The 21,146-nt window shown below is 34.1% G+C and overlaps 1 long non-coding RNA gene and 1 pseudogene across 1 annotated transcript; both read right to left on the bottom strand.

The window, feature by feature from the left end:
* Positions 1–3,531: 3,531 nt before the first annotated feature.
* On the bottom strand, positions 3,532–6,323 carry LOC132311190 (uncharacterized). Its single transcript, XR_009482876.1, has 2 exons — positions 6,099–6,323; positions 3,532–4,879 (listed from the first exon to the last, which is right to left on the bottom strand). It is a non-coding gene; the product is annotated as an uncharacterized LOC132311190 (long non-coding RNA).
* Positions 6,324–7,336: 1,013 nt separating this feature from the next.
* LOC132313874 (MDIS1-interacting receptor like kinase 2-like) lies at positions 7,337–15,504 on the bottom strand (annotated as a pseudogene).
* Positions 15,505–21,146: the final 5,642 nt, after the last annotated feature.

The following is a 21,146-nucleotide window of genomic DNA, read 5'->3' on the forward strand; positions in this document are numbered from 1 at the left end:
GCTATCCCTAACTCCAAACTCGGCAAGGGCCTCGTAATCAATGCTACACGTCCAATTCTGGCACGCACTCCCTTTAGGTTGTATTAGCCCCGGACTCGCGAAATCCGGTTTATTTCACAAAACCATTTTCTCACAACCCTTCCCAAACACATCCTTTTAAAATCACTTTGACCTCATTTTCCCCAAAACCATTCTCATGCCATGAAGTGAATTCATGCATTATTCAAGAATAACCGAACATGATTCATACCTTCTAAACTCAAATATGCATGCTTTACATCAAAGGGATCACATCATCACATTGTATCAATTAAGCTCAAAGTAGCAACTAGCACATATAACATGCTTTTAACAATTCTAGCATTTTAAATATACATCCAACATGCATAAACATAACATTTTTATCAAGAACATATATATCACTTCAACTTCTAATAATCGTCATTTAAGACAAATATGGCATGGAATCAAGTAAGGAAAAACTCAAATAAAGGCAAAACATAATGCATTAAACACCCCCAGCTCAAATAATGCCACCCAAGTTCCTAGATCACAAGATCGAAATCCACTAAATGCATGCAAGACTGGTATCAAAACGTAGCCCTTGACTAGCTCTCCACATTTGCTAACTATGGCTTGGGCCAAATCCAATCCAAACATAAGGAATCTTAGAGAGAATAAAGAAATTTAGAGAGAGAAAGAAAGAGGAAGAAAGAGAGAGATGTGGCTGAGAAAGAGAGAGAGAGAAAAAATGATGAAATTGTGTGACCCGAAACACTTCTAATGCCTTCCAAGGTCAATGGTCAATAATTCCCTCCACTAACTACACCAAATGTCCAAATTAACCTCTAACTTCATTAAAACCACTTCCATGCCACAAAAATATCTTACTCCACCCACATGCCACACAAACACATACATTTGTATTCATATATATATATAACACATCATCACATAAAATAATAAATACATGCTAATGGAAAACAATACCGGGACCACATGGCGTGCAAAACGATGTACGGATAAATAAATAAAATAAGTAACAAAAATTCTGAAAAAAAACCTAGGACACTATAGTTCATCAATAACATTGTTCAAGCGAACAATGTTAAATTAGAGCATGATTTTCATCCCGTGGTTCAATCTTAAATATTCAAGTTACTTTTCGAACCAAAAATTACGCCTTAAATATAGCATCTCCTCATTTGAAAACTCTAAACTCCACCGTTGACATCATTAGATTACGCCTCTTCTCTGCAAGAAGAACCAAATGCCCTTTTGTTGAATCCATTGCAAACACGAGAACTTGCCAAAATCTCTCTCTGATCCGCTGAAGAAGAATCTCTTCGATCTTTTCCATCAATCAACCCTAGTTTTGTTACTTGTTTAACTTCTTTTCTTGTTGATGAGCCAGCTATTTTCAAGTCTCAGGTAAGTTAGTTGGTGTGTGTTAGGGTTGTGGGCCTTGTTTTTATTTTATATTTTTCTGTGGACTTCATGCCATTTTTAAGGCCCCTAGGATATTTCCCATGATCAATGTTGCGGATTTTTTTTATTTTTATTTATTTATTTATTTATTTTTTCAGATTAACCTGGTGCATTTGGTAGGGATGGGACTAACTCGAGCAACCTAATTTTTGCCCAAAAATTTTATGGGATTAAGGAACTTGAGACCGTAGGACGGGATTGGATTTAAACTTTAGATCCCGAATTTATTTTGGACTTGACCCGAAGACCCCGAAATATAAAAATAGTTTATAACTTTTATATTTAAAATTAAATTATTTATAGTATCATCAATCATGGATTCATATTACACATAGTTCGGTTAATTTTTGTCACACATTTGGATGATCTAGGCAGGTAAACATAACATTTTATTTTCTTTTAATGTTTATTTGATAGTAGGTTATTAAATTTTGGAATGACCCGAAAAACTCATGAAATTGGTGCAGTACGACACGGGCTGAGACACGATGAGTTTCTCAGGATTTGGACATAGCACGGGCTATGATTTTAGAACCTTGGGTTTGGTGTGGTTTACAGTATTAGAACCTTGAGTTTGGCGTGGGCTAACCCTTTACTCCACCCCACCTCGCCCGCCCAAGTCCCACCCCTATTATCCGAAACTTCAACTTAACTAAGCCCCAGTGATACATGAAGGGTGCATCCCCACCTCATGCCGGGTAAGTCGTAGAGTATGGCCATGAGGCATGACCCCGAGATAATATTTTACGCTCAGTGAGAATCGAATCTCAAACCTAATAGTTCGTCAGGCATCAGGGATACTTTAGACCTTACCACTTGAGCCAATCCCTCGAGGGACAAATTTCATCGTCATCATATTACCTTAATTTTATATTTTTATTTACTGAATTTTTTTATGTATTTATCAAAAAAAGATATGCAAGTTATATACTAATTAAGCGACACGTGTAGGACGGTTTAATTACTTGGAATTGCCGGATTTGTTTAGTTTAACTTTTTTAGAATAATTTTCAAGAACTCGTTAAAAAAAAAAGGCAATTTTTGTAAGTTGTTTTATGAAAATGTTCTTTTCTTTTTTGTTTTGTTTTGTTTTGTTTTTTTTTTTTTTTTTTTTTTTTTTTTTAACTTAGATTTCTGAAATGAACTTCATGCATGTGACCAAACCATACATGTGTCCCATTCCCAAGAATGGGCTCAAAGTCTCAAACCTTTGTAAAGTGTATATCATATTGGGTGATTTAAAAGCTTGGTCTTTGTTATGTTGCTGTTGCAGTTGCATATGAAAGCACAAATTGGTGAGAAAAATGATTTGAATAGACTTTGTAAAATTTTATATATATATATATATATATATATATATATATATATATATATATATATATATTATCAAATTAAAAAGATATATGAGAAAGGGAACTGAAAACTGAAGTTGTTGGTGCTTTCTTCTTAGCCAAACCTTTGTGATGGCTTCATATAATCTAATAATCTGTCATTTTTGAGAAATAACCACGAATTCTCAATTTTCTTTTTTAAGTTTCCCAATATTCTCCTCGCTTAATAATAAATTGGCAATTTCCTTTTTTTTTTGAATCATGCTCCTATACCTTTTCTCTCATTCACTCCCTATTAAAAAGGTTTCTGAATCACACAGAGTCATTTAAGTCATAATATGAATATTTGACAGTCCTAGCTTTGTATTTGGATTTAAGTCCTAACTATTGTATAATATATATATATATATTATATTCGGTTTCCTTTCTTTCCTCCTTAATTTACTTCTTGATTATTTCTTACTTGATTTATTCCTTTTGTCTACAACTTTATTTCTTATATATTGTGTATCAATACAATGTAAACATATCAAGAAATACAAGCAATAAGAGAAATGTAGCCTCAGTGGCTCTTGATTCATGGATGTAGGCTTAGTGCCGAACTATGTATATATTGTGTTCTTAATTTTTCTCTATTTCATCTTCCTATTTTACATCTTATATTTCTGCATTATAAAGTTAACATGGTATTAGAGCAATGATCTATCCTAGATTGTTTTTTTTTTTTTTTTTTTTCCTTTCCTTTACTGATTGCAAAGAGTAGTGAATGAGAAGATCAGTAAAATCTGATCCGTTTTTGGTTCAGATCTCTCTTTGTTTTCCTTTTTTTGATCAACCACGTGCTTCCAAGCGATGTCCAGTACCGTCACTCGCCGACGCTCCTGCAAAGTAGATCTAACTTGTGCTTCACGTGCCCACGCGACGCACGCTCCTGCAAGTAGATCTCACTCATGCTACATACGCCCACCCACTCTTCCTTCATCGACAGTAGTCAATGCTCCGAAGCGGTGACCGACTATTTCCCTGCATTGTTCCAGCATTTATCGGCTTTGTTCCGACTATTCCTCGGCGTTGTTCTAGCCATTTCCCCTATGTTGTTCCGGCATTTCTCAGCTTTGTTCCGACTATTCCCTGGCTTAGTTCTGGCCTTTTACTGGCTTTGTTCCGGATATTTTTCATTTCTTAGATGGATCACCCAGATGTTTCCCAGTGTTGCTCTGGCCCATTTCTCAGTTTTGTTCCGACCCATTTCCTCGACGTTGTTTCGGCCATTTTCCTGATGGCGTTCTGGCCTTTCGGATGCTTTTCGCTCCACCACTGTTTTCAAGATTTTATCTCCAAACTCAAGTTGACTTCGAGAAACCCATCTTGAGTTTGCGGGAGAATATTAAAATATATATTATATATATGTATAATATATTATATATATTAGACATATATACTATATTTGTTTTCCTTTCTTTCCTCCTTAATTTATTCCTTTTGTTTCCCTTCTTTCCTTATATATATAGGTTTCCTTTCTTTCCTCCTTGATTTACTTCTTGATTCTTTTGTCACGCCCCAAATTCTAAGAGAATGCTCTGATACCATTTTTGTAACGACCCGAACCCAGGGGTCCGAACCGTATCTGGGTCCTTACTCGAACCCGAGGTCATCTATTGTCACTACAGTCATTCCCAATTCTAAACTACAAGGGAACACATTATACCAAATCTGAAAAACTGAAATACGAATTCTAAATTTCTAAAGTCCTGCAATTTCCAAACTCATTTGTGAGCCATACTAAAGGCTAACCCTGTCCCACAACAGTCACCACATGTATCTATAATGGTAATATCATGATCACACACATAGACGAAAAACCAAAAGTTCATTTATATGAAACATTACATCCGACTACAGTCCCAAGACATAAGCTTACGAAAGAGATACAAAATAAGTTTAAAGTTTTTCAAAACTTGTATATATAAAAGAAAATTAACACCAAAAAAAAAAAAAAAGTCCGTTAAGTCCTGTCTAAACCTACGGGGGAATGTCTTTTGCCACTTCCTTTCTGTGTTCTGAAAAATAATAGTAAGGAGTGAGCACAACAGCTCAGTAGAAGATGCTTATAACGCACTCCTTAATGCTTCCGTGAATCCAAAGAAAGAATAGCGATAAGAAAAAGGGTCATGCTTGTTCAGGAAGTAATAATCATCACATAATAAGATCTCGTAAACACAGTGAAATGCAATATTAATGAGGTGCCAATGTCTCTCCCCATTATCCAAAATTCTATCGAACATTTTCCCCAAATTTTAGATTTTGCTTTCATTTCAAAAACAAAATCTTCTCCTTTAAAAAAAAATCTATTCTGCCCCATGTAATGCACGAATGACACACTTCATAATCTTATAATGTTATATCATTTCCAACATCAAATTTCAGTTCTATAAGTCCTACTTGATAACAAACTAAAATGGCAATTTTGAATCCACAACAACACCATCATTTATGCTTTAAAGTCAAGGTCCCAATTCAGTTTTCGAGCAACAACAACCACCACAATCCTTACAACAAAACAGTCTTATTCATGCTTTAGAAACAAGGTACAAATTTCAATTTCATATAAAACTATAACACCATCGTTGTAATTACTATTTTTTTTTCAGTATAGAAGACACCCAACATCAAAACCATCATGCACGCTTTAAGGACAATGTACCAATCAAATTTTTTTTTTTTTTAAACAATATTAACAACACCCAACTTAGAACAAAATAACCCATAAGTGAGGTAAACTAAATATCAAATTTTCAACATCTAATCAACAACAATACAACCATTATGGTTACTAGAATTTCAATTTTATACACATAAACACAACCGACAATAAGAAGAGCTCTAATTCAATGTTTAAAACAAATAACACGTCATCCCCATGTAAGCTACAAAATTTCAGAGTTGCAACAACAACAACACAATAACAACGAGAAGCTTACAACAAAACAATTTCATGGTTGAGGTGAATTATCATAGGAATTTCAGTTTATAAGCACAACTACCCAACCATTGTAATTACTAGAATTTTTCGTTCTATGCACATAAACACAACCAATATTTAGAGGGCAAAAATTTCAGTTTTTAAAAGAAAGAAAACCACAACACACCATTGATATATAAACTATAAATTTCAGATTTAACTACATAACATGCTTGCAAGGAAATTCCAATTCTAGTCATATAGTGGTTCAACTAAGGAAGAAAAACAAATGAATTGAGATTTAGGACAACTCCTACCTCAACCAAGCAAGATCTTCAAAACAGCCCCCAAATTTGAAATTCCTAGCCCCTTGCAAGTTTGGTCTCAATTAAAAGCTCTCATCAACTCATCAACTTCCTCACCTATTGCTTCATAAAAATCTCACTTTAATCACTCTAAAAACAAGCTTAAAATGTGGAAGACATTTAGTGCATAAAGATGGATATAGAGTGAGAAAGTGAAGGATTAGACAAAGGAGTATTCTGTCGGGTGAAGGAAAGAAGAGAGGAAATAGTTTGGTATACAATTGACCTTGTGATCAATAACTTGCCACTTGTCACTATGTGAATGAATTACACTTTATGGTTAGTTACTCTTTTGCCCATCTATAGCTATTGAAACTTCATCTATGTCCCAATAAATAGGAAAATTTGGTAACTTTACATCTTCCTCCTTGATTTATTCCTTTTATCTTCAACTTTATTTCTTATATATTGTATATTAATACAATGTAAACATATCAAGAAATACAAGCAATAATAGAAATGTAACCTCAGTGGCTCTTGATCTATGGATGTAGGTCTTAGTGCCGAACCATGTATATATTGTGTTCTTAATCTTTCACTATTTCATCTTCATATTTTACATCTTATATTTCCGCATCATAAAATTAACAGTAACCTTTGTGATATTCCAAACACTAGGCTTTAAACTGGGACTTGTATGCACAGTGCACCCTTAGTAGTGTGTGTGTGTATATACACACACACATATATATCATAACTGTCATTAAAACTTAAGTTTTCCTTTTTCATTTTTAGTGCTCATTTTTCTGAAGGCCCAAAAACCACATATGTGAAAAATAAGAAACAATTTTATATAATTTTAATGTAAAAAAAATGTGAAATTGACCTCAAGCTATAATTACATAAAGTAACATGTTATAGTTGAATATATAAATGAAGTACAACTATACAAACAATGCACACGGCTAATCAACAACTAGGAACTGAGCAAAAGGCAAAGCTAAGTCCTAGCAAAAGTCAACATAACTACACCTAGCCAAAGCAACACCGAAAAAATTGCATTACAGTGGCAATACAAACTATATATTAGCGTAGTGCTATACAAAACTGCAAAACTTTAGTTTGTTGTGAATGTGTAAGTTCTGATAACTTGCAATCTAGTCTAGATCCCAGTTTGAGGCAATCTTTCTGTACATAAAGGCAAGTTTTAGCCTCGTTCTATCTCTGACAGTTTTCTTCAGCAGTATACATCAAATATCTCTGTGGCAATTTTTTCTTTTACAGTAGTAAAGAATGGCTTGATTCCAAAAAGTTGAAGTAAATGAAAGGTGTTGGGAGTTATTTTGGATTGAAACTTTTGTCAGGATCTTTCCCTCTTCTGCATCAATCACCTCCTCGTCCTTGTAGAAATCATCATTCTTAAGAAACAAATCCAACTCCTCCAAAGGTTTAGTTGATTCAAATACACTTTGATTTTCAAAGTATTTGACAATTTGCAGATTGTCCTTAAACTCGACGGTCTTCGCCATCTAAAATGAGGAAGGAGGGAGATGAGTTAATTTCTTTTTAAGCAGCTCATAAACAAATTCAGAAGTGTACATAAGAAGAAAAAAATTGAAAAAAATAAGACAAACACAAACCTTCTGTAGAGAAAGTTGGGAAAATTCTATATTTCTCTCCCGCAGCATTTTCCATGCTTCTGCTATCATTTGTGAAGCAGCTTTATCAGCTCTGATTCGGGCTTCAATTATGCCCTTATCTGTAAGCAATAAATTTATTGTGCTCAAATATACGTTAGAATAATTTTGACATCAATGAACATATTATGATAAAACAAAAACTTATTTATCTAAAACAAAATTAGTAACACTTAAGGTTGTCCGCAGAATAGTAAGGAGTTTATAATCACCTTCATTTTGCAACCTTCCAGTATTTCCTTTTCATGTTGCATTTTTAACCCGATCAATTTTACCGGCCTGAAGGATTAGACAAAAAGCTTAATGAGAAACACCTCACCTGATTATTATACAAATTCTTAATCATTAGATGATAGCATCATTTTTTTTCACACCGAATTTTATATGAAAACTTGATGTGCATACATGATCTAGTAATGTCTCTCGTTGTGCACTCAAGATAATGCCTACAAATCGGCTCTTTAACATTGCAACATAGATAGCTCCCTTTGGGGACATTGGAACATCTATAAGAAGAGCCCAACCAAAACAAAATAAACAACGATAAGAACAACATTTCATAAAATATCGAAGGATGTAGTGATACACATTTAAGTCAAACATTACTGATTGGCAATCTATCACTTCATACCTTTATGGACGATCTTCTCCTGTGTATAAAACAGATACAATCCAACTAGTTCTTACAGAGAAACCTAAAAATTCACCTAGCAGTAAGTTTAATAAGAATAATAAAAAAGTCGAAAAACATATAATAAGCTTAACCACAAAGTTATAAAATAGGAACGCTAATGTTAGCAAACAAATCCTCCTTTTCTCAAGTCTAGCACAGAACCTATTATGAATTTCTGCTTACGTATGCAATCCGCAGACGGTCACAAGATATAGTCATGCTCCCAACTTCTAATCATTGTAACAAACTTCAATTTTAACCAAGTCACTAAGGAAGTGAATTTTTTATGGATGTCTATCAATGTTTAGAAGCAAAACTGAACTACGTAGATGTGAAGTTCCTAGAATTTTTAGGGATGTCTATCAAATTTGGACTTTGGTTTTTTTTTTCCCCCCCTTTTTTTTCTTAGACTACGTTTTTTTTTTACTGGAAAGGGGAAAAAAATCCACAAGTAAACATAAAGCAAATAACATATATTTACTGATCCACTACAGCAATCTCAGCCATAAGCGTATTCAACAATGAATGATTAATCAAATCAACAGAATGTCATAACAAGACCAGAACAGAGATAAACAACGAAAAGGAAAAATGAAACTTTAGAATAAAAGAGTAAATCATTATAATTTTTAAAGAACAGATAATTAAATCAAACATTAAACTAAATATAGAGAAGAAATAGATAATAAAGAAAAAATATATATATATATACCTCCCAATGATGTAAGCAAGCATAAAGTAACAGAGAGCTTAAGGAAGCTAACTGTTTTGCAAGTTCTATTTTATATTTCAATTTATGCCCTTTAAACAAGAAGCACAACAAGAAGAATTAAGTCTAGACATTAGATACCATGGGCAAATGAACTTTTCTTAATGTTTTATTGTTTCGGAAAGGAAAAAAGAAAAGCAAGTAAACATAATGCACATAACATATTGTTATACAGTATTGTATGAACTATCACACGTGTACAATTAGATTCTTATATACAAAATATATATATATATATATATATATATATATATATATATATACTACCATTACTGCCATATTAAGATTATCATCTATTTTTCGCTTGGAAAACATATAATTTGTATGTATCATTTCGTACTTTTATTGACATGCATCAAATTTAATGGATCAATTAAACAGATAAAGATCTTGATTTAATAGACAATTGTAATAGAAATGCACGAAGTCAAATAACTAGCCTAGGATTCGAAATCCAGCAAGCAAGAAACAAACCCTATCATTTTGTATTTTGTAGTCACTAATACAAAGATTATAAGATTATTTGATCAAACATATATCTTGATTCATCAACTGCCTTGGTGAAATTTTTTGTAGAGGTTTAGTCAGTGAATATTTGCAAGCAAGAAAATCTTGAGAGACGCGTAGCATTGTTGGACGAGACTTTGGTTCAGAACATAAACAAGAGAATGTCAATGTAGCATCCAGAACAACATCCCGTGCAATCATTCTACGCTCTGGAGCTGGGAGGCATGCATCTAACACGTCATTTAGTTTTATATTTTGAGTAGATGTTGATGCAAGTGATTGGAGAAGTTCTCCCGAATGCCTTCCCATGAGTGTTTCTAGCACAACCCCAAAGCTATAAACATCACACTTTTCATTCACTTTCATTGTGTAGGCAAGTTCTATGCAAACAATAAAGATAGCTAATCAATTGTTAGAATATGATTCCAAATTAGAATGCGCATCTCAAAAGCTACTCAAGAAATATTACTAATTAAAAACCTGTAGTTTTTGGAAAAAAAAAAAAAGAAAAAAAAAGAAAGAAAGTTGAAATTGCATATAGAGAATAATAGTTCAAGAATTGCATATGAAAAATAGCTCACCTGGGGCGATATATCCAAAAGTTCCTGCAAGTACAGTTTGGTTTGATGAATTCGGCTATAAACGTCTAGCAGTGCCAAAATAAGAGACAAATGCCTCCGATTCTGAGTTCAATAGGATGTTGCTGATTGATATGTCGCGGTGAACAATTGGTGGACTGCAATCATGATGTATGTAAGACAAAACATATGCAATACCTTTAATAATGTTCACCCTACTGCTCCAATTCAATTCCACTGCTTCATCATCATATCTTAGGGCACAGAATAAGCTGCCTCTTTCCATGTACTCGTAAATTAGGAACATGCAACGGTTGTGCAAATAGAATCCGTAAAGCTTGACTATGTTCCAATGCCTTATTTCTGTTAACATTTGCACCTCATTCTTAAAACTCTTGTCGAAAACTGGTTCCTCAGCTTCTAGCCTATTAAGTTTCTTGAATGCAACAACTTCACCACTTGGCAGTTGTGCCTTGTAAACACTGCCATAACCACTGGTCCTTATGTAGTGCCTAATGTTGAAGTTGTCAGTTGCTTTAATTATATCTTCATACACAATGTGTCCATCATAATTCCACACTGAGAACATATTTCCATTCTTGATTGCTCTTTCTTTAAATTTTGTATTTTTTCTAACCTTTTTACAACATAAGAAAACAGTGCCAAGGATTAAGAAGGCAAGGGAAATGATGATGACAAACAAAATGGTGCCCAAGTGCATGATTCTGTTTCTCTTTCTACAAGGAGGGAAACCTTCGACTGAACCACATAAACCTTTGTTTCCCTTAATTCATAGAATGAGTTGTAAACTTTAATAATTCGTGTTAAGCCATTAATCATAAATTTGCATGAATTCCATATCTTAGAACTTCATGATTTTCACATATCTATAATGCATAAATAAATGGTTAGATATAAATACCTCGATTCATGATATCAAATCTTGTTGAGATTAAATCCAACGTCTAGATCCTTTAATCACGAACTAATCTGCAACTCTGATCAACAGGCAAAGGTGAAAACTGGTTTTGTGTCTCTTGGCCTTTTACACACATAAAACTTTTACGTACTGTATCATTAATCGTATATAATTGATGGAGTATATGCACTTTTATAAAGGTAGAGATAGGACCAGTTTTCCTTTTAGTAACATAATTCTACTTTCTATCAAAGTAATTAATAAGAAAGGAAAACACTTCTCCAATAAGTAATTACCAAAAAGGTAATTATAAGTTGACCAAAAATAAAAAATATTAATTGATATCTATTTACTTAGTCACCAAGTAATATGTCACATGTCCAAATTATATGGGCCACAATTAAATAAAGTTGCTTCGAACTTGAAAACGTTGTGGGATTTCTCCCTCCAATTCATTGTATGACAAATCAATGGACAACCAATTATAGGTAGAGTTAAACGAACTGGGAATAGTGCTGGATAGATGATTATGAGAGAGATCCAAGTATTTAAAATTATCTAGTGGAATTGTTATCACTGGGCCGCTGATGAAGTTATGACTAAGGTTTAGATATTACAGCGTAGAAAGATTATTAATCTCCACCGGAATTATTCCTCTCAAAAAATTTTGGGAAAGGTCTAGATAGCGAAGCATGGAGAGATTTCCAAATTCACTTGTTAACCGACTTGAGATTTGGTTTGAGGATGTACCAAGCTCAGGAGGTATCCAACCAACAAATCGATTTGCAGACAAGTCCAGAAGAGTTAAGTTGGCCAAAAGACCAAGAGATGAAGGGATGGATCTGCTGATATAATTGTGAGAAATGTCAAGGATGGATAGCTGGGTGATCCTACCAATGGAAGGAGGCAGCCTACCTGTAAGATAATTGTAAGAAAGTTGGAGAGAGGTAAGCTTCCATATCCTTTGGATCTCATGCGAGATGCTTCCATTGAGCTAACAGTAGCTGAGATCGAGACTTAGTAAGTTTAGAAAGGAAGACATGTTCAATTTCTCCAGCTCTCCCCCAACCAACTAGTACGGGTGTATCACAATGACATTTCCAAGCTTATCGCAAGATATTCCTTCCCACTTATAGTGACTTGTGGAATTCTCAACTGGAATACAAGTGTTTCCCCACCAACCAGTGCAGAGAAAAGCCTCCGCCTCCTCCATTGATGATGAAGACAAATCAAGAAGAGTCAATTTGGCCAAAAGACCAAGAGATGAAGGGATTTCACCGGTGAAGTTGTTACCAGCAAGTTTTAGATCAACAAGATGAGTCCTTTTATATATATTGCAAAAGGCTAGGATCTGAGGAGACTTGTAATTAAGGTCCACACGGCGCAAAGGGAGTCAAGCCGAGACACTTCTGCGAAGCTTCATGCTAAACTTGGTAGGGTCCACTCATATGAATGCCCTGTGGAGTGTGGTCTTTGGTAGCAACCGAATTCAAACTGAAAGTAAACTTTGAAGACGATCATGAGCCAAGTCGTTATTTTGATTGGTGTAAGAAATCAATAAAAACCAATACGCCTGTGGTTTAGTGGTACCAAACTCTTACTTTTTAACGGGAGGTTTTTTTGCATTCTTGTGTTTGTTTCACGTGTTGGATTCTTTTAATTAAATTAAAGTTAGTGATAACAAATAGCATCCATGCATGGTCCATATAGAATCTTGATAAAAAAATTAAATAGCTATATGTGAGTTGGGTATGATATTAAGCCCAACTTAATATTTTAAATTTTTTAGTTGGGTCATGAAATACTTCATTGGTTATAATTGATCTCACAACTATATATTTAACAGCCACCACTGGCTATTGGGCCTTGCTCTTCAGCCCAAGCTGAAGCCCACTACACTTACCTTACATTTATACAATTTGTATAAATTTCAAACCAAAAAAAAGTATATATACATATATATACAAATAGATGTGCATGCCAGAATATGAACTGATCAAAGATTATAGTGTTGGGTTTGTGGCTCAAAATTTGTGCGCAGAAAATTAGTTTCTTTTTTTCGTTTTGGAAGTTGCGAGAAATAGTTTCCTGATTGGTTTTGGAATCCAGAAGACTTGAGGAAAAAGACTAAAGATTTGGGAAAGAAGTTATGCCTGCTATTTTAGAGTTGAAGATGGATATGGTAACTCCTTGTAGGTAAGTTGATCCTTGTCTAACAAGGAATTGGATTTGAGTAATACTTGTTTAATAAGGAATTGAGTTTTGAAGACTCTAAGTAGAGATGGGTATGAGAGGTTTAGAGAGAGAGAGAGAGAGAGAGAGAGAGAGAAGAGAAGAGAGAAAAGATGTAAGGGGTTTAAGGGTGAGTGTTGTGAGGAGAGGGGGGAATATGTGTAATTCCCGAGTGTATACATGTAGCTTCAAAATAGATGATAAGTGAGTGAATGGGGGTTTTGATATGTGGTTGTATATTCTCTTCCTTGATTCATAATAGTGAAATCTCTCTCTCACATGTATGTAACCCTAGAGTTGGGTGAACCATGTAAAATATTGTGTTGTGCATGGATGTATGTGATTGTTATCTCCGTATATGCTTGTTTGATGTGATGTGATAATGCTCCCGCTGTGTGTGATGAAGAAGAGATTTAACTCTCAACAACAGCCGATTGTTGAGTGGGTTGGAGGGAGTTAATTATCCCCAACATATAGTACGAAACATTAATTTAATACACATTTTGCCAAAAGTAAAATCACTATATCAAAAAATAAATATGAAAATGACAGATATTTTACATAACCCTATTAGTTTTATAAATTTATTAAAGTTCTTGTGTTAGTGGTTGTTGAACTTAGAATATACAGTACAATAATGATCTCTTTAGAGTGGTTTTGGACCAACATCGCAAAAAAGAAAAAATATATATATTTATGGGTGTGTTATCTATATTATATATGGATTTAATGGTGAATTTATACATACTCAATCTTTGTTATTATATATATAAAGTGACTACTCATTAGGACTAGTGCTAGAAAACTCAAGGCGTTTAAAAAAAATGCTTAAAGAAATTCCAATAAATGTTTTTTTTTTTTTTTTTTAATATTTAATTTAGAGGACTCCTAGATCATTGGATGCATATATTTTTTAAGATGACAAATTAAGTTTTTCACTTCTAGAGTTGTCTAATTTAAAAAAGAAAACAACAAAGGTAGATTTCGCGTGGGCTGATAAGAAATTAGGGGTTGTCAGTCGACTAATATTAGAGTTGGGCATATCAAAGTCATTGGTGTGTCCACTTAATGAGAAATTAGAGGTTGTCAGTCGACATAGAGGCAAGCTTTAGTCTCGTGCTATCTCTGATATTTTTCTACAACAATATACATCAAACATCTCTCTATGGCAATTTTTTCTTTTACAGTAGTAAAGAATGGCTTGATTCCAAAAAGTCGAAGTAAATAAAAGGCGTTGGGAATTTTTTTGGATTGAAACTTATGCCAAGATCTCTCCCTCTTCTGCACCAATCACCTCCTCATCCTCGTGGAAATCATCCTTCTTAAGAAATAAATCCAACTCCTCCAAAGGTTTAGTTGATTCAAATACACTTAGATTTTCAAAGTATTTGATAATTTGCAGATTGTCCTCAAACTCGACAGTCTTCTCCATCTAAAATGAGGGAGGGGGGAGACGAGTTAATTTCTTTTTAAGCAACTCATAAACAAATTTAGAGGTGTACATAAGAAGAAAAAAAAAAAAGATAAACACAAACCTTCTGCAGAGAAAGTCGAGAAACTTCTATATTTCTCTCCCGCAGCATTTTCCGTGCTTCTGCTATCATTTGTGACGCAGCTTCATCAGCTCTGATTCGGGCTTCAATTATGCCCTTATCTATAAATAATAAATTTATTGTGCTCAAATATATGTTAGAATAATTTAATGAACATATTATGATAAAACAAAACTTATTTATCTAAAACAAAATTAGTGACACTTAAATTCGTCCACGGAATAGTATGGAGTTTATAACCACCTCTATTTTGCAACCTTTTCCTTTTCCTGTTGCATTTTTACCATATCAACTTTACCAGCCTGAAGGATTAGACAAAAAGCTTAATGAAAAACACCTCACCTGATTATTATACAAATTCTTAATCACTAGATAATAGCATCATTGTTTTCACTCTGAATTTTATATGAAAACTTGATGTACATACATGAACTAGTAATGTCTCTTGTTGTGCTTTCAAGATAATGCCTACAAATTGGCTCTTTAACATTGCAGCACAGATAGCTGTCTTTGGGGACAGTTGAACATATAAGGAGAGCCCAACCAAAACAAAATAAACAACGATAAGAATGACATTTTATAAATATCAAAGGATGTAGTGATACACATTTGAGTCAAACATTACTGATAGACAATCTATCACTTCTTGCCTTCATGGACAATCTTCTGTAAAGATTGTCAGCCACCAAATTTTGTCATTTTAGTAGGCTTTTCTTGTATAGAAAATAGATACAATCCAACTAGTTAATACCACCAAAAATTCACCTAGCATTAAGTTAAATAAGAATAAGAAAAAAGTCAAAAACGTATAACAAGCTTAACCACAAAGTTATAAAATAGGAACGCTAATGTTAGCAAACAAATCCTCCTATTCCCAAGTCTAGCACAGTGGTTTATTGTGAATTTCTGCTACATATGCAATCCCTAAATGGTCACAAGATATAGTCATGCTCCCAACTTCTAATCATTATGCCAAACTTCAATTTTAGCCAAGTCACTGAGGAAGTGAATTTAGAAGCAAAACTGAACTACGTAGATGTGAAGTTTCAAGAAATTTTAAGGATTTCTATCAAATTTTGACTTTGGTTTTTTTTTTTTTCCCCTTTTTTTTTTTTTTTTCTTAAACTATGTGTATTTTTTTTTTTTTTTTTTTTTTTTATTGGAAAGGGGAAAAAAAAGCCACAAGTAAACATAAAGCAAATAACATATATTCCCTCCATCCCATATTAATAGTCATTATCTCATTTTTTGCCATTCCATTTTAGTTGTCACATTTCAAAAATCAATACACTACTTTTTATTACATCCCTAATTTACACCTAAAAGATTAAACTAATTAAAATTTCAAAAGAAGTAGACCCCATTTTCCATCCTACTACTTTTGAAACCCAAAAATAAATGGACCCATCAAAAATCAATACCCTCCTTTTTAGGGAAGGGCAAATTTGGAAATGCTTTCTGCCAACCCAATAAATTATGATAAAAGTTGTTGCCTTAAAAAGTGTGAAATGTGAAATTGGACTATTATTAAGAGACAGAGGGAGTATATACTGATCCACTGCAGAATCTCAGCCATAAGCATATTCAACAATACATGATTAATCAAATCAACAGAATGTCATAACAAGACCAGAAACAGAGTGATAAACAAAGAAAAGAAAAAATGAAACGTTAGAATGAAAGAGTAAATCATTATAGTTTTTAAAAAACAAACGACTAAATCAAACATGAAACTAAATATAGAGAAAAAATAGATAATAAAACAAAAAGGAAAATATAGCTCCCAATGATGTAAACAAACATAAAGTAACAGAGAGTTTATAAGATAGGGAGCTAACTTTGTTACAAGTTCTGTTTTATATTTCAATTTATGCCCTTTAAACAAGAAGCACAACAACAGAATTAAGTCTGGACATTAGATACCATGGGAAAATGAACTTTTTTTAATGTTTTATTGTTTTGGAAAGGAAAAAAGAAAAACAAGTAAACATAATGCATGTAACATATTGTTGTACAAATATTGTATGAGCTATCACATGTATACAGTTAGTATTTTCTATATTCTATAGTTGCCTTCACCTACCCCGCATTACCATATATAGCCTTACCATGTACAAGGTTTACTTATTATTCTACTCCCCTATATAAACACCACTGTATTATTATATTACTGTGAAGACCTTGTCATTTTTCTCTTTTTCCAGCATTTTTCTTTTTTCCGTTTATTTTGTTTGTTTATTTCTTTTTCGTGTAACCTTAAGCTTTGCTTGCACGCACCTCATCTTATTTTAATAAAATGCGTAGTCTTACTTTTGTAGAAAAGGATGCTACTTGTTTACTTTTCCCATAGGGGTATGGATGCATAGTTTCTTCGGAAACATTTTCACTTTTTGGGGTGCTTTGTGTAATTAAGTTTTTGGGATATTTTGTTTAGGACATTTTACAGATATTTTTGGAAGATATTTAGAGGAGGGACTAAGTTGCAATTTTTGGAAAGTGTGACAAGTGTCACACTCTCATTGGTCTATTTGTTGACTTCTTGTTGGCACTCTTGGAAGTCTAGGATGATGACAAGTGTTGGGTATAGATTTAACCTTGTGAAGGTGCTTTGGATAATGACAAGTGGAGGATGTATATTCATCCACATGTTGCCTTTTTGTTGGTGCACTTGCTGGCTTGGATTGTTGACAAGTGTAGGCTTAAGATTAAAACATTGTGAGGAGGCCTAGATTAGTGACAAGTGGACGGAGTGGATTGGTTTGTGTGTGAGAGAGGTAGTGTTGGTAAGGTTTTTGTGCCCAAAAAGTCCTTAAGTAGATTTTCCACTAACATCTTCATCTTCCTTACATCTTTCTTTCGCAGTGTTTTATGTGTTCTTGGAGTTAGTATGCATGCTCACATGTTAATTTCACATTTTAGGGTTGTATATAGATGTATATAACTTGAAATTAACTTAGGGTTTAGCTTTATATAAGCCTTGTACATGATTATTAACTTGTGTTAAACTTACTTCATATAGTGCTGTTTTGAAATCTTGTGAATTTTAATTGTGCACATGTTAAATTTCTATATTGTTGTGACCAACAATTTGATTGTGTAATTGGTATTATGTAGATGTTTAAATCATGGATTTAGAACTTATTGCACACTCACATGAATGGATTTCATATGTTAACTTCCTTGTTGTAGCTTAGTGGAAATTCAAATTGAAATCTTGTAATTGACATTGCCATTGTAGCTTGAGGAATTAGAGCATGACTTGTGTGAATCCTTATTTGGTTGTGTATGAAAGGTGAAAAAGTGCATTGCATACTTAGTGTATGTTGTGGTATAGTTATTGATTTTGGAAACTTGGAACGTCGTTGTTGAAATAGTTAGAGTTTGGCTCTAATGTGGGAGATACAAATTCTTCCCACACGTGCGCACTATGGTAGTTCCCAACGGGCTAGTAACCCAAAATAGCTATTATTCGTTTGGTTGATAACCGGTGTGATGTCCAAGTATATCCACATTTGTTGATTTCATATTTTCGATTCAAGTTGATAGCATTATGACATTGTAACTTGTTGTGGTATATTAGGTATTCCAATGTTGTGTAATTGCATTACCACAGTGGTTTATGTTGAAAATGTTCTAAAGTAGCTTAGGATGATTCCATAGTTCCACTTTGAACATATACGTTAGGCGGTATGAACCACATGTTTCCATTTATATTAACTCGCAAAACCGTTAAAACTTTATGTTATATGCATGTTCATTATCCTATGAGTAACTTGATTACTCATCCTAGTTGTTTGGGTCTTTTTCAGGCAAGGAGACTTTGTTCTTGGATGCTCAACATCCATAGTTGATTTGGTAGCAATTTGGATCTCTTTTGTGTACATTATATTATACAAGTGTTAGCATGTTTTGGTTTACTTTTGTTGATATAACTTGTTTAAAAGCATGGCATGCTTCCTTTTATGTTGTAATATAAACTCAAGTAGCTTCTTTAGACTTTACTTCAACATATATGTAATGAGGCCAAGGGCCAACTCTTTTGATGAATGAAATGTATGATGAAATTTCAGCACTTTTTCCTCTCATGACCTATTTTATCTTGGGACCCCCCGCCCCCCTAAAAATGGATTTTCTACACAACTATGGTCTAAACCAAAAATAAAATAGTCATTTTCAAAAACTTCATAATCCCAGCCAGCCAAGCCACGATCTTTCGCAGAATCGGCGATCGATCACCGATTGTGGCGATCGATCACCCTGGGCACACTTGGTTTTCAAAATTTAGGGATTTCATCAATAGTGGATTTGGAGATTGATCACTGAATTCCGCGATCGATCGCCCTGTAAATCACAGTTTTGTTAAGTTTTTTGTAAAATTTCGAGGTTTCATATCTTTTTCATCCGGACTACGAATCAAGTGATTCTTGAGTCTAACTTTGTTAATTTTTCATTGTCTATCCAATGGTATGCACGGTAACATACACTTTTTGTTTGAAAAGACCATACCCTTTGTCAAACACCTTAACCATCTTAAAATCTAACTTCCGTTTTTGTTTTCTTTTAAGTCTCGTGATTTCTCGGGAAGTCACTTTTGGGCCTTAGTGATGATATTCATCACTAGAGGCCATTTCACTTCATTTTGCTTCCGTATTTGGGATCCTTTTTTAGGTCACTCGCTGACGTACCGGGTTGTAAAACTTAGGCCGTTACAATTACTCACTCAATAAGATATAAATTTTTATATATTCTCTCTCTCTTTCAACATGGCATCAGAGCGAAAATCGACCCCTCTTTAATTTTTTTCTACAATTTTGTTCAAACTCTAATCTTGATTCCATCTCGTCTTTCTCTTAGCAATGTCTTCTCGGTAATCTCTCCTTGATGATCTATGTTCTCATCTCGACAATCTCTCTCAGATCCCTTATCGACTCTCTCCTTGACAATTTCTCTTGGGTTCATCTTGGCTTGATCTTGGTTCTCTCATCTCGGCTTCCTTTTGCAACTATATCTCATTTGTTTGGTAGCCCTTATTATACATACCAAGGACTTTCATCTTCTTGGGTCAATCACCAACACCAAACTGAAAGGCTCGAACTACCTTCAATGGTCTCAAGCCGCAGAGGTGTTCTTACGTACTTATTCATTCGTAGGAGTGTTCGAGGTGTTCTTACGTGCTCAAGGTGTTCTTACGTGATGAAAAGATTATTGAGGCTTGGAAGAAAGAAGAAAATCTGATTATGACTTGGTTATGGAATAGCTTGGAGCCTGAGATCTTTAACAACATGTCATTCTTAGAATCTGCCAAAGATATCTGGGAAACTATCAAGGATATGTATTCTTCAGAGAAGAACATTTCTCGTATTTATCAGTTGTACCAAGACATTTTAAATCTCCAGCAGGGAGATCTTTTAGTTAAAGAATATTACTAAGGGTATATGGGAATAATTGAATGTCTAGTAATCATTGACGACAAACGTAAAACAACAGAAACGACACAGGGAGGAGTTTTGGGTGGAAATTTTTTTATCTGGACTTAAACCCGAACTCGCTCTGATCAGTTCGCATATTTTTCCTGGCAAGGAGATACCCATAGCTAGTAACACTTTTGTTTAAGTTCGAAGAGCATCTATTCATGCCCCCGTGATTAAGAAGGAAAACCACTCTACTCTTGATGTTCTTATTGAGCGACATGATACTTTCCATAGAGGGTGAGGGGGCGGAGGTATTTCCAACCCAGGTCGTGGTACTCGTGGCGAAAAAGAGGGTCGTAGCAGTAAGAAGTGTACTTATTGTGGCTAAAATAATCACTCTGTTGACTTCTATTGGGCTCTTTATGGCAAGCCAGCTTGGGCTAATTAGGCTTCGGTTCAGAAGGAAACTACATCCACTCCTGCGAATGAACAAGTAGTTCTCTCTAAAGCCGAGTACGATTCTCTGGTAAAGCTTGAGCGTGCAAATCAGCTATCCTCCTCCACCATTACCCTTGTTACTTCAGGTAATACCTATCTCCATTCTTCATCTTCTGCACCTTGGATCAATGATTCAGGGGCATCCAATTACATGATGGGTAACCATTTCTTCTTTTTGATATTTTTTATGTTTTCTTTCTATCCGTTGTTACTACAACGAATG

The sequence above is a fragment of the Cornus florida genome, unplaced genomic scaffold, assembly GCF_030987335.1.
Source record: "Cornus florida cultivar Cherokee Brave unplaced genomic scaffold, ASM3098733v1 CherokeeBrave_3.0.0_Hap2_Chr06, whole genome shotgun sequence".
Classification (NCBI taxonomy): Eukaryota; Viridiplantae; Streptophyta; class Magnoliopsida; order Cornales; family Cornaceae; genus Cornus; species Cornus florida.